The following is an 11,279-nucleotide window of genomic DNA, read 5'->3' as shown; positions in this document are numbered from 1 at the left end:
GCAGATAACCTCCCAGTTTGGGCCCCAACCAAGGGCTGAACCTTCAGCCAGTACTGACATGCCTCCGGACAATGTTAATGTGTTATCTATGAATGATGTAAGGGAGGAGGGAGTGAACTCTGATATTTCTGCTTGCATAGACACCATAGACACACACTCAGCTGCAGCTGTGACAGGGGAGGGGGTCAGAGAAAGGTGTGACAATGCCTCTACAAGTAACCAGCCTGTGAGCTGGGATCTGTTGCCCTCTGCAGGGATAAGCAGAGAGCAGGGTGCTGCAGGGGGAGGACCAGTGTGTGGGGTGGGGGCTACCACAGCAAATGTGGGGTCCCCAGAGATTTCACAGCGGGGTTCTGTTGCTGCAGGAGGGGAACAGGCAGGTGAGATTGGGGCCGGTCCAGGAGCGGAAGTGCTCCCAGGTAAGATCTCGGGGCATGGTTCCCCCACAACCGGGGTGTCAGGAAGCCAGGTAGGTCTGCCTGAACCGGCGACTTGGTCAGGAACGGAGGAGGAGCAGGCACGACCCACGGTCGCAGCGGCTGTGGCCGCTGTCACCCGCAGTGGGAGTGCTGGAAGCCAAGGGGCCTCCCGGAGGTCCGATAGCTCTTCCCCTTCTGACCAAGTGGCAGCCGAGTCAGGTGGAGGCCAGGACACAGGTCCCAGGGTACTGACTGAAGATGTGACAGTCTCGTCGATTCTGGCCACATCTAGTCAGGGGTTTCAGGCAGCGTTAGAAGCTGACGACAGCCTGAAAGCTCTTAAGGAGCAGGCGGCACAGCCTCCCTCGGACTCGGACCCGGAGCGAGTGGTCTGGGACCAAGGACGGCTGTACCGGGCCACGGTCCAGCAGGGTTCGCCGGAGGCGTGGCCCAGGGACCGACAGTTGGTGGTACCCTATCCGTTCCGGACGGAGTTGTTGCGGATCGCACATGAGATTCCGATGGCCGGACACCTAGGGATCGCTAAGACCAAGGCCAGGTTAAACCAGCATTTCTACTGGCCAAAAATGGGGGCCGATGTGGCTGCCTACTGCCGTTCGTGTGAAACCTGTCAGAGAGTGGGGAAGGCGGGGCCACGCCCCAAAGCCCCACTGGTATCTCTGCCAATCATCGATGAGCCTTTCAGGAGGGTGGCTGTGGATCTGGTCGGCCCGCTGGCCATCCCCAGCAGCTCCGGGAAACGCTTCATACTGACGGTAGTGGACTATGCCACCCGGTACCCAGAAGCAGTGGCCTTGTCGTCCATTCGGGCTGACAAGGTGGCCACCGCATTGCTGGAGATTTTCTCCCGAGTGGGTTTTCCCCAGGAAATGCTCACTGACCGGGGGACCCAATTCATGTCCCAGCTGATGGAGGCCCTCTGTAAGCAAGTCCAGGTGCGACATCTGGTGGCCAGCCCGTACCATCCACAGACTAATGGCCTGTGCGAGCGGTTCAATGGCACCTTAAAGCAGATGCTTAAGATGTTGGTCGACTCCCATGGGCGTGACTGGGAGCGGTATCTCCCACACCTGTTATTTGCTTACCGGGAGGTTCCACAGGCCTCAACAGGATTCTCACCGTTTGAGCTCCTGTACGGGCGACGTGTGCGGGGCCCCCTGGCTCTGGTGAAAGAGGCTTGGGAAGGGGATTTGGCCACCCCTGGAGTGTCGGTTATCGAGTATGTCATGCGCTTCCGGGACAAAATGCAGGCCTTGACGCAACTGGTACACGACAATATGGCTCAAGCCCAGGCCGATCAGAAGCGTTGGTACGACCAGAACGCTTGTGAGAGGACCTACCAAGTGGGTCAAAAGGTGTGGGTACTGGTCCCCGTACCACAGGACAAGCTTCAGGCAGCCTGGGAAGGCCCATACCTCGTGTACCAGCAGCTCAACCCTGTAACGTACCTGGTCACCCTGGACCCTGCCCGTGGAAGGCGGAAGCCCTTCCATGTGAACATGATGAAGGCACATCATGAGCGGGAGGCATGTGCGCTCCCCGTGTGCAACCTGCCCGAGGAGGGAGAAGCGGAAACCCTCTTGGATATGCTAGCCCAGGTTAGGGCAGGCGGATCCATTGAGGATGTGGAGGTTGGCCACCAGCTCTTGGAAGACCAACGGTCCCAGCTGTGGGCCACCCTCCTCCCCTTCCGGGGGTTGTTTACCAACCAGCCCGGAAGGACTGACTTGGCTGTCCATCACGTGGACACTGGGGATCATCCCCCGATCCGGCGTTCAGCATATCGGGTCTCCCTGGAGGTGCAGCAACACATGCGCCAGGAGATTGACGAGATGCTGAAGCTGGGGGTGATCCAGGCATCCAACAGCGCTTGGGCCTCGCCTGTAGTCCTCGTCCCTAAGTAGGACCGAACCACGCGGTTCTGCGTGGACTACAGGGGGCTCAATGCGGTCACGGTCGCCGATGCGTACCCAATGCCACGCATCGATGACCTGCTCGATCAGTTGGCCGGGGCTCAGTACCTGACCATCATGGATCTGAGCCGGGGATATTGGCAGATCCCCCTGACTCGCAAGGCCAGGGAACGCTCTGCCTTTATTACCCCATTTGGACTGTACGAGTCCACGGTGATGCCATTCGGGATGAGGAATGCCCCTGCCACTTTCCAGCGGATGGTCCACACCCTGCTCAAGGGACTTGAAGGGTACGCGGCCGCGTACCTGGATGACATTGCCGTCTTCAGTCCCACCTGGGAGGACCACCTAGAGCATCTAGCACAGGTGCTCAGGCGGATCCACCGGGCAGGTTTGACCATCAAGCCGGGAAAGTGTCAGCTGGCCATGAGCGAGGTCCAGTACCTCGGTCACCGGGTAGGTGGGAGAACACTGAAGCCCGAGCCTGAGAAAGTGGAAGCCATCGCATCCTGGCCCACCCCCAGGACCAAGAAGCAGGTGATGTCCTTCTTGGGGACCGCTGGGTACTATAGGAGGTTTGTTCCATGCTATAGTAGCCTGGCAAAGCCCTTGACGGACCTCACCAAGAAGAAGCTGCCCTCTGCAGTCGATTGGACAATGGACTGCGAGACAGCCTTCCGGGCCCTAAAGGACGCCCTGTCCAGCCCGCCCGTGCTACAGGCAGCCGACTTCACGCGGCCGTTTGTAGTACAGACCGACGCCAGTGACTTCGGCCTCGGTGCGGTGCTCAGCCAGGTGGACTCTGCGAGCCAAGAGCACCCAGTCTTGTACCTGAGCAGGAAGCTGTTACCAAGGGAAGTTGCCTATTCCACGATGGAGAAGGAGTGCCTGGCCATAGTGTGGGCCCTGCAGCGTCTGCAACCCTATCTATACGGGCGCCACTTCATCGTGGAGACGGACCACAATCCCCTCAGCTGGTTGCACACCGTCTCTGGGACGAATGGGCGATTGTTGCGATGGAGCCTTGCGCTCCAGCAATACAACTTCACCATTCGCCACAAAAGGGGCCGTGACCACGGTAACGCAGACGGGCTGTCCCGACAAGGAGAGGTCGCGGACGGGCGCACGGGGGAACACCGGAGTGTGCTGCCCCCTAGCGCCCTCAAAAGGGGGGAGGTGTGAGGCAAATCCCGGGATATGAAGATGAATTATGACTCCAGTCATAATCCCTCATCACTCCCTGGCAGTGCCCCCTCCCTTCTTGTCCTCAGTGTTCCACTTACACCTCCATGGCCATGTCCTGTGATATGGAGATGAGGTGGTGTGGGAACAATGGACACAGGATGACTCCCTGCCGTCACCCTGTAGTGGGGGCTGCTAGCTAGTTAGCAAGGCTATGGAAATAGCCAGACAGAACGACTCCAGTAAAAAATGGTTCATATCTCGCAAGCCATATTTCCGATAAATATGGCAACCATAAAAATGGTGTCTCCGCATGCGGACGATGCCGGCACACCCTTTTTATGGGAGCAGGACCTGGGGAAATACCCCAGGCGTGATATCAGCCAATGGGGAACTAGTAGGCAAGTCATGAGTCCTCTCGTTCTGTAGCTAAATTCATAGCTGTCACAATGAGAGCGTTGGCGTCCGCCTACGACGCTCCCAGGCAAAGTTATGGCCCATATTCCATGTTGGGATATTGTCCATAACTCAAGCCAGGGGTGGAGCAGTGCTTCCCTGTGAGGTCACTAAGGTAGGAGGGGACCTGGATCTGCCCAGGTTGATAACCCTACTTCGGCCATTTTCCAGTGTTCTTTCGCTGGGGGTCACGTGTAGGAAACATCTGTGGGAGATCCTGGAAACCTGGTCTACAGCGCCCCCCTGTGGCCAGACGCACAAGGTAACTGATTGAATTGCATACCTGTTTGTAAACCATGCTTTATCTGTAACTGTACTCTGACATATGTATATTCTGTAGATTCCCTATTGTATATATTGTAGTTTCTAGTGTGCTTTAGGCTGATTAAATTATATAATTAATCTTGGGCTGTTCTGTTATCTCGATCTTGAATCCCACGTCTGTGTGTTCGGCTAATAGTTACCGTAAATCGGTTGGTGGCAGCGAATTGTGCCAAGGATTATTGTGGGGAGGCCAGTGAGATTCGGGGAGATTTTATATATTCCGCCCGCGGAGGTCGGGGGAATATATACCTTACTCTCACCGGGGACCCTTCAATAATCGGCATAAGTAGTATAGCGGCCTCCTTGCTTATTGTCGGGCAATTCCATAATTGGCCTGACTATAAGAGGGGCGCTAGAGAGCGCGTCACGTGCTCTGTCTGTCGGTCGGGAGGTATAAAGGAGGGGTGACCCCCACTTGTTACCCCCCGATTGTGACGTACTGGTAGCCAGCGCGGGGGATTTCTGAGTGACCCCCCCCGGTGGTTTGTGCTAGAGACCCCGGCAGACGAAGTGCTACAGGGGAGCATGCACACAATGGGACGGTGTCATGAACAGCATCCCATGTAGTAAAAACAGCACTGAAAATCTGTGTTGCTTTTTTGCCGCTGCCGACTAGCCATCTAGAAGTATATAGCCAAGATTGGTGACCGTACAGTGCAATGTATAGCATACAAGCATAAAGTACAAATGAACACTGCAGCACAAGCAATACAAGCAGCATAGAAGCCTGTGCCCTGGCACCTCTGCTCTTCTGCTGCTGTAGACTAGTCATCTAGGGGAATATAGCCCAGAAGAGTGACCATACAGTGCAATGTATAGCATACAAGCACAAGTACAAATGCACACTGCAGCCCATGCAATACAAGCAGCATAGAAAAAAACCTGTGCCCCAGCACCCTTGGTTTTCTGCTGCTGTAGTCTAGCCATTCCAGGAGAATATAGTTAAGACTAGCGACTGTACAGTGCAGTGTATAGCATACAAGCATAAACACAAATGAACACTTCAGTACGTGCAATACAAGCAGCCTAGAAAGCCTGTGCCTTAGCACACCTGCTTTCCTGCTGCTGATGTGTCGCTCTCCAAGCGGGCATATAGCGACCTATGCAGTTAAAATACACATGTACACACTGCAGTATATATTGGGGTCAGCACTATGTGTGCCGCTTACCGCCCGCCTATAAGCGGGTGTATGGTCGCCACCGTCCTGCCTGGTTGCCGAAAGTCCGAGCTCGGACTGCAGTAATGGCTGCCGGCGTCTTCCCCAGCTCGTGTGAGGAGGGGCGGGCCGTGGGCGTGCCCCAAGTCAGAGCGGGAATCCGGCGTCCGACAGTGTGCAGTGAGAGGGCTGGAGCATGTAAATAAGGCTCCAGCCCTCGGCGCTGCTGATTGCTCAGCGCCTGTCCCCTTCCCTGAGTGACAGGGAGGGGGCGAGAACGAAGCGGCACTAGGCCGCAGAAGCCGGGGACTGGATTTATAAGCGCCGCCGCCGTAAAAGCGCGGTCGGCGCCCAGTCCCCGGCGAACTACAAGTCCCAGCCGCGCCGCCGCTCCCGGAGCGTCCGGCGCGGTAGTTCCCAATACACAAAGTCACTCAGCAAAGCTGCAGTGACTGTAACCCTTTACTGTCCCCGGCGCACTAGCACACCCAGCAAGTCTGGAGTGTGCTGTGCCTGTGTGTACGGGGACACAGAGTACCTGTAATGGTGCAGGGCCATGTCCCTGAACGGTACTCCAGCTCCGTATCCAGCAGGTTCAAATGGGTCTGTGGATGGAGCCCGGCGTCAGAGCTTTGAGGCCGGCAGGATCCCACTTCCTCAGAGCCCCCCAGGGGGATGTGGAAGGAAAGCAGCATGTGGGCTCCAGCCTCCGTACCAGCAATAGGTACCTCAACCTTACAACACCATCAACGGGTGAGAAGGGAGCATGCTGGGGGCCCTATATGGGCCCTCTTTTCTTCCATCCGAAATAGTCAGCAGCTACTGCTGACTAAAATCTGTGGAGCTATGCATGGATGTCTGACCTCCTTCGCACAAAGCTTGAAAACTGGAGAACCCGTGATACCACGGGGGGGTATAGCCAGAAGGGGAGGGGCCTTGCACTTTTTAGTGTAGTGCTTTGTGTGGCCTCCGGAGGCAGTAGCTATACCCCAATCGTCTGGGTCTCCCAATAGAGCGCTGAAGAAAGAGCTCAATTTACGTTTGGGATACCTAAAATGGAATTTTTCCTGCTGTGCTGCTGCCTCCTCCGCTGGAGGAGAAATATCCAGCAGTCTATTGATGGCCGCTATAAGATCATTCACCATGGCGTCACCATCAGGGGTATCCAGGTTGAGAGCAGTCTCAGGATTGGACTCCTGATCACCTAGTTCTGTCTCATCATACAGAGAATCCTCTCGCTGAGACCCTGACCAGCGTGATGACGCCGAGGGTCTCTCCCAGCGAGCTCGCTTAGGCTGCCTGGGACTGTCGTCCGAGTCAGAGCCTTCAGCCTGTGATGTCTGGGACCCCCTTGGAGCACGGATTAGTTCCAACTGAGGGGGACCGGAGAACATTGAATCAGCAGTGCCCATGGGCTGAGTGACCGGCCTGGACTGCAAGGTTTCTAGAATTTTTGTCATAGTCACAGACATCTTATCAGCAAAAACTGCAAATTCTGTCCCCGTCACCGGGGCAGGGTTCACAGGCGTCTCTGCCTGGGCCACTACTAGCATAGACTCCGGCTGACGAAGTGGCACAGGGACCGAACATTGCACACAATGGGGGTCAGGGGAACCTGCCGGTAGATCAGCCCCACATGCGGTACAGGCAGCATATGAAGCCCGTGCCTTGGCACCCTTGCTTTTTGCGGATGACATGCTGTTGTCTCCTCAGAGCAATATAGGGGTATAAGCCAAGAAGCGACCGTACAGTGCAATATATAGGTACAGAAAAAAGTACACAAAAACTACACTGTGGCACTAGTGGGGACAGCACCTAGGTGCTGCTTACCGCCCGCTTAACAGCGGTTGTGTGGTCGCCAGAATCCCTTGTCTGGGTCTCCCAGGGCTATGTCCGTTCTCCAGCTCAGACTGCGTGCAGGAATGGCTGCCGGCGTCCTGTGAAGAGGGGCGGGCCGTGGGCGTGCTGCAGACAAAGAGCGGGAACTGGCGTCCCACTGTGCCCAGTGAGAGGGCTGGAGTATGTAAATAAGACTCCAGCCCTCAGCGCTGCTATTGTACAGCGTCTCTCCCCTTCCCTGACTGACAGGGCTGGGGGCGGGAACGAAGCGTAACTAGGCCGCAGAAGCCGGGGACTAGATTTACAAGCGCTGCCGTCGTAAAAGCACGGTCGGCGCGAAGTCCCCGGCGCACCACAAGTCTCAGCCGCGCCGTAGTCACCATGGCGGCCGGCGCGGTAGTTCCCCACACATAAACTCACTCAGCAAAGCTGCAGTGAGTATAACCCCAAGCGCGCAGCGCTACTGTCCCCGGCGCACTAGAACACCCAGCAACGCTGGAGTGTGTCTGTGCCTGTCTGCACGGGGACACAGAGTACCTGAATGTTGCAGGGCCTTGTCCCTGACGGCACCCTAGCTCCGTATCCAGCAGGATCTCCGGGTCTGTGGATGGAGCCCGGCGTCAGAGTCTGGAGGCCGGTAAGATCCCACTTCACCAGAGCCCTTCAGGGGGATGGGGAAGGAAAGCAGCATGTGGGCTCCAGCCTCCGTACCCGCAATGGGTACCTCAACCTTAACAAACACCGCCGACAAAAGTGGGGTGAGAAGGGAGCATGCTGGGGGCCCTAGTATGGGCCCTCTTTTCTTCCATCCGACATAGTCAGCAGCTACTGCTGACTAAACAGTGGAGCTATGCGTGGATGTCTGACCTCCTTCGCACAAAGCATAAAACTGAGCAAGCCCGTGATCCCACGGGGGGTGTATAGCCAGAAGGGGAGGGGCCTTGCACTTTTTAGTGTAGTGCTTTGTGTGGCCTCCGGAGGCAGTAGCTATACACCCAATCGTCTGGGTCTCCCAATGGAGCGCCGAAGAAAAAACACTGTGGCAATAGTGGGGTCAGCACCAAGGTGCTGCTTACCGCCCGCATAAGCGGGTAAGTGGTCGCCAGAATCCCTTTGCTGGGTCTCCCAGAGCCTGTGTCCGTTCTCCAGCTTAGATTGCCTGCAGGAATGGCTGCCGGCGTCCTGTGAAGAGGGGCGGGCCGTGGGCGTGCCCCAGACAAGAGCGGGAAACTGGCGTCCCCCTGTGCCCAGTGAGAGGGCTGGAGTATGTAAATAAGACTCCAGCCCTCGGCGCTGATCATTGTACAGCGTCTCGCCCCTTCCCTGACTGGCAGGGTTGGGGGCGGGAACGAAGCGTAACTAGGCCGCAAAAGCCGGGGACTAGATTTATAAGCGCTGCCGTCGTAAAAGCGCGGTAGCGCGAAAGTCCCCGGCGCACCACAAGTCTCAGCCGCGCCGCAGCTCCAGCAGCGGCTGGCGCGGTAGTTCCCGACACATAAACTCACTCAGCTAAGCTGCAGTGAGTAAAGCCCAAGCGCGCAGCGCTACTGTCCCCGGCGCACTAACACACCCAGCAACGCTGGAGTGTGTCTGTGCATAGACTGTACGGGGACACAGAGTACCTTAACGTTGCAGGGCCTGTCCCTGACGATACTCCGCTCCATTCCAGCAGGATCTCCGGGTCTGTGGATGGAGCCCGGCCTCAGAGCCTGTAGGCCGGTAAGATCCCACTTCACCAGAGCCCTTCAGGGGGATGGGGAAGGAAAACAGCATGTGGGCTCCAGCCTCCGTACCCGCAATGGGTACCTCAACCTTAAACACCGCCGACAAAAGTGGGGTGAGAAGGGAGCATGCTGGGGGCCCTAGTATGGGCCCTCTTTTCTTCCATCCGACATAGTCAGCAGCTGCTGCTGACTAAAACAGTGGAGCTATGCGTGGATGTCTGACCTCCTTCGCACAAAGCATAAAACTGAAGCAGCCCGTGATCCCACGGGGGGTGTATACGCAGAAGGGGAGGGGCCTTACACTTTTTAGTGTAATACTTTGTGTGGCCTCCGGAGGCAGTAGCTATACACCCAATCGTCTGGGTCTCCCAATGGAGCGCCGAAGAAAGCTACTTTAGTATGAGTGGGGTGGGCACTCTGAAAGTGCAGTAACGAGTTAGAGGCAGTTGGTTTCCTATACATCTTTGTCAATATTAACCCTTCTTTCACTTCTACCTCTATATCCAAAAATGTTATAACGTTGCCTCCAAAACATGATGTAAACGACATATTCATGGTGTTTGTACTATTGAGGTAGGTGACAAAACCTGTGAACTCCTCCTCTGTACCATCCCACACCATGAATATGTCGTCCACATATCTGAGGAACAACTTCACGTGCTTGAGAAATGGGTTTGGGTTTAATGTGCGGTGATGTGGCCTGGATGCACTCCCCTTTATAAGGTGCGTGCGGCCATTCCCCGACGTGGACCCGTAGAAGTCTGGCTCACAGACGAAACGGCCGTCGTCCTTTGGAGGGACTCGCATTCTAGTCACCTCCCGCATTTTTATCTGCACCGATGAAAAGAACGCTTGAATAAAAAAGAAATTGTTTGGCATAGCAGCTGTTTGCGGTCGATTTTTCATCTTCCTGTTGTTGGATACCCATAGTGTGTGTGTTTGTGTATACCCATAGTGTGTGTGTGTATACCCATAGTGTGTGTGTGTGTGTGTTTGTGTATACCCATAGTGTGTGTGTGTATACCCATAGTGTGTGTGTGTGTGTATATACCCATAGTGTGTGTGTGTATACCCATAGTGTGTGTGTGTGTATATACCCATAGTGTGTGTATATACCCATAGTGTGTGTATACCCATAGTGTGTGTGTGTGTATACCCATAGTGTGTGTATACCCATAGTGTGTGTGTGTGTATACCCAGTGTGTGTGTGTATACCCAGTGTGTGTGTGTGTGTATACCCAGTGTGTGTGTGTGTGTGTGTGTGTGTGTGTGTATTTTTACAGATTATGAGCGTGATCATTTTCTTTTTTTTTCGTCAGTCTTGTGTTTGTCATTTCTCACTGGTTGTATACATTTATTTTTTTTTGCATTCTGTTGTCTGGGCTGTCACAGATGTGGCGACTGTAATTACGCAGATTACTTTAATTTTGTTTTGGTCCACAGACATACTGATAGGGAACTTAGACTGTGAGCTCCAATGGAGCCAGTGATGAAGATCTGTGTAAAGCGCTGCGGACTATGATGGCGCTATATAAGGAAAGAGTAATAAATAGTCCCATTATGAGACTGGAACGTGATCACTTCAATGCAATACTTCAACATATTAAGTTTACTTCCATGGCAGACTTTGTGAGAGTCTTAAGGGCCATTTACACGCTGCGACATCGCTAACGATTTATCGTCGGGGTCACGGTGTTTGTGACGCACATCCGGCGTCGTTAGCGACATCGCAGCGTGTGACACCAAAGAGCGACCTTCAACGATCGCAAAAGAGGTAAAAATCGTTGGTTTTGGAGAGGTCGTTCATTTACCAAAAATCGTTGTATGTGCAGTAGCGTTGTTGTTTGTCGTTCCTGCGGCAGCACACAACGCTACGTGTGACACCGCAGGAGCAACGAACATCTCCTTACCTGCGTCCGCCGACAATGAGGAAGGAAGGAGGTGGGCGGCATGTTACGGCCGCTCATCTCCGCCCCTCCGCTTCTATTGGGCGGCCGCTTAGTGACCTCGCTATGACGCTGAACGAACCGCCCCCTTAGAAAGGAGGCGGTTCGCCGGTCACAGCGACGTCGCTAGTCAGGTAGGTATGTGTGACTGTTCCTAGCGATGTTGTGCGCCACGGGCAGCGATGTGCCCGTGATGCACAACCGACGGGGGCAGGTACGCTCGCTAGCGATATCGGTACCGATATCGCAGCGTGTAAAGTACCCTTTAGGTTCGCAGCTGCATTGATGACCTAATGGC

This window comes from Anomaloglossus baeobatrachus, chromosome 5 (genome assembly GCF_048569485.1).
Source record: "Anomaloglossus baeobatrachus isolate aAnoBae1 chromosome 5, aAnoBae1.hap1, whole genome shotgun sequence".
In the NCBI taxonomy this organism is placed as follows: Eukaryota; Metazoa; Chordata; class Amphibia; order Anura; family Aromobatidae; genus Anomaloglossus; species Anomaloglossus baeobatrachus.
The sequence above is the reverse complement of the archived record's forward strand: the minus strand, read 5'-3'. Positions refer to the sequence as shown.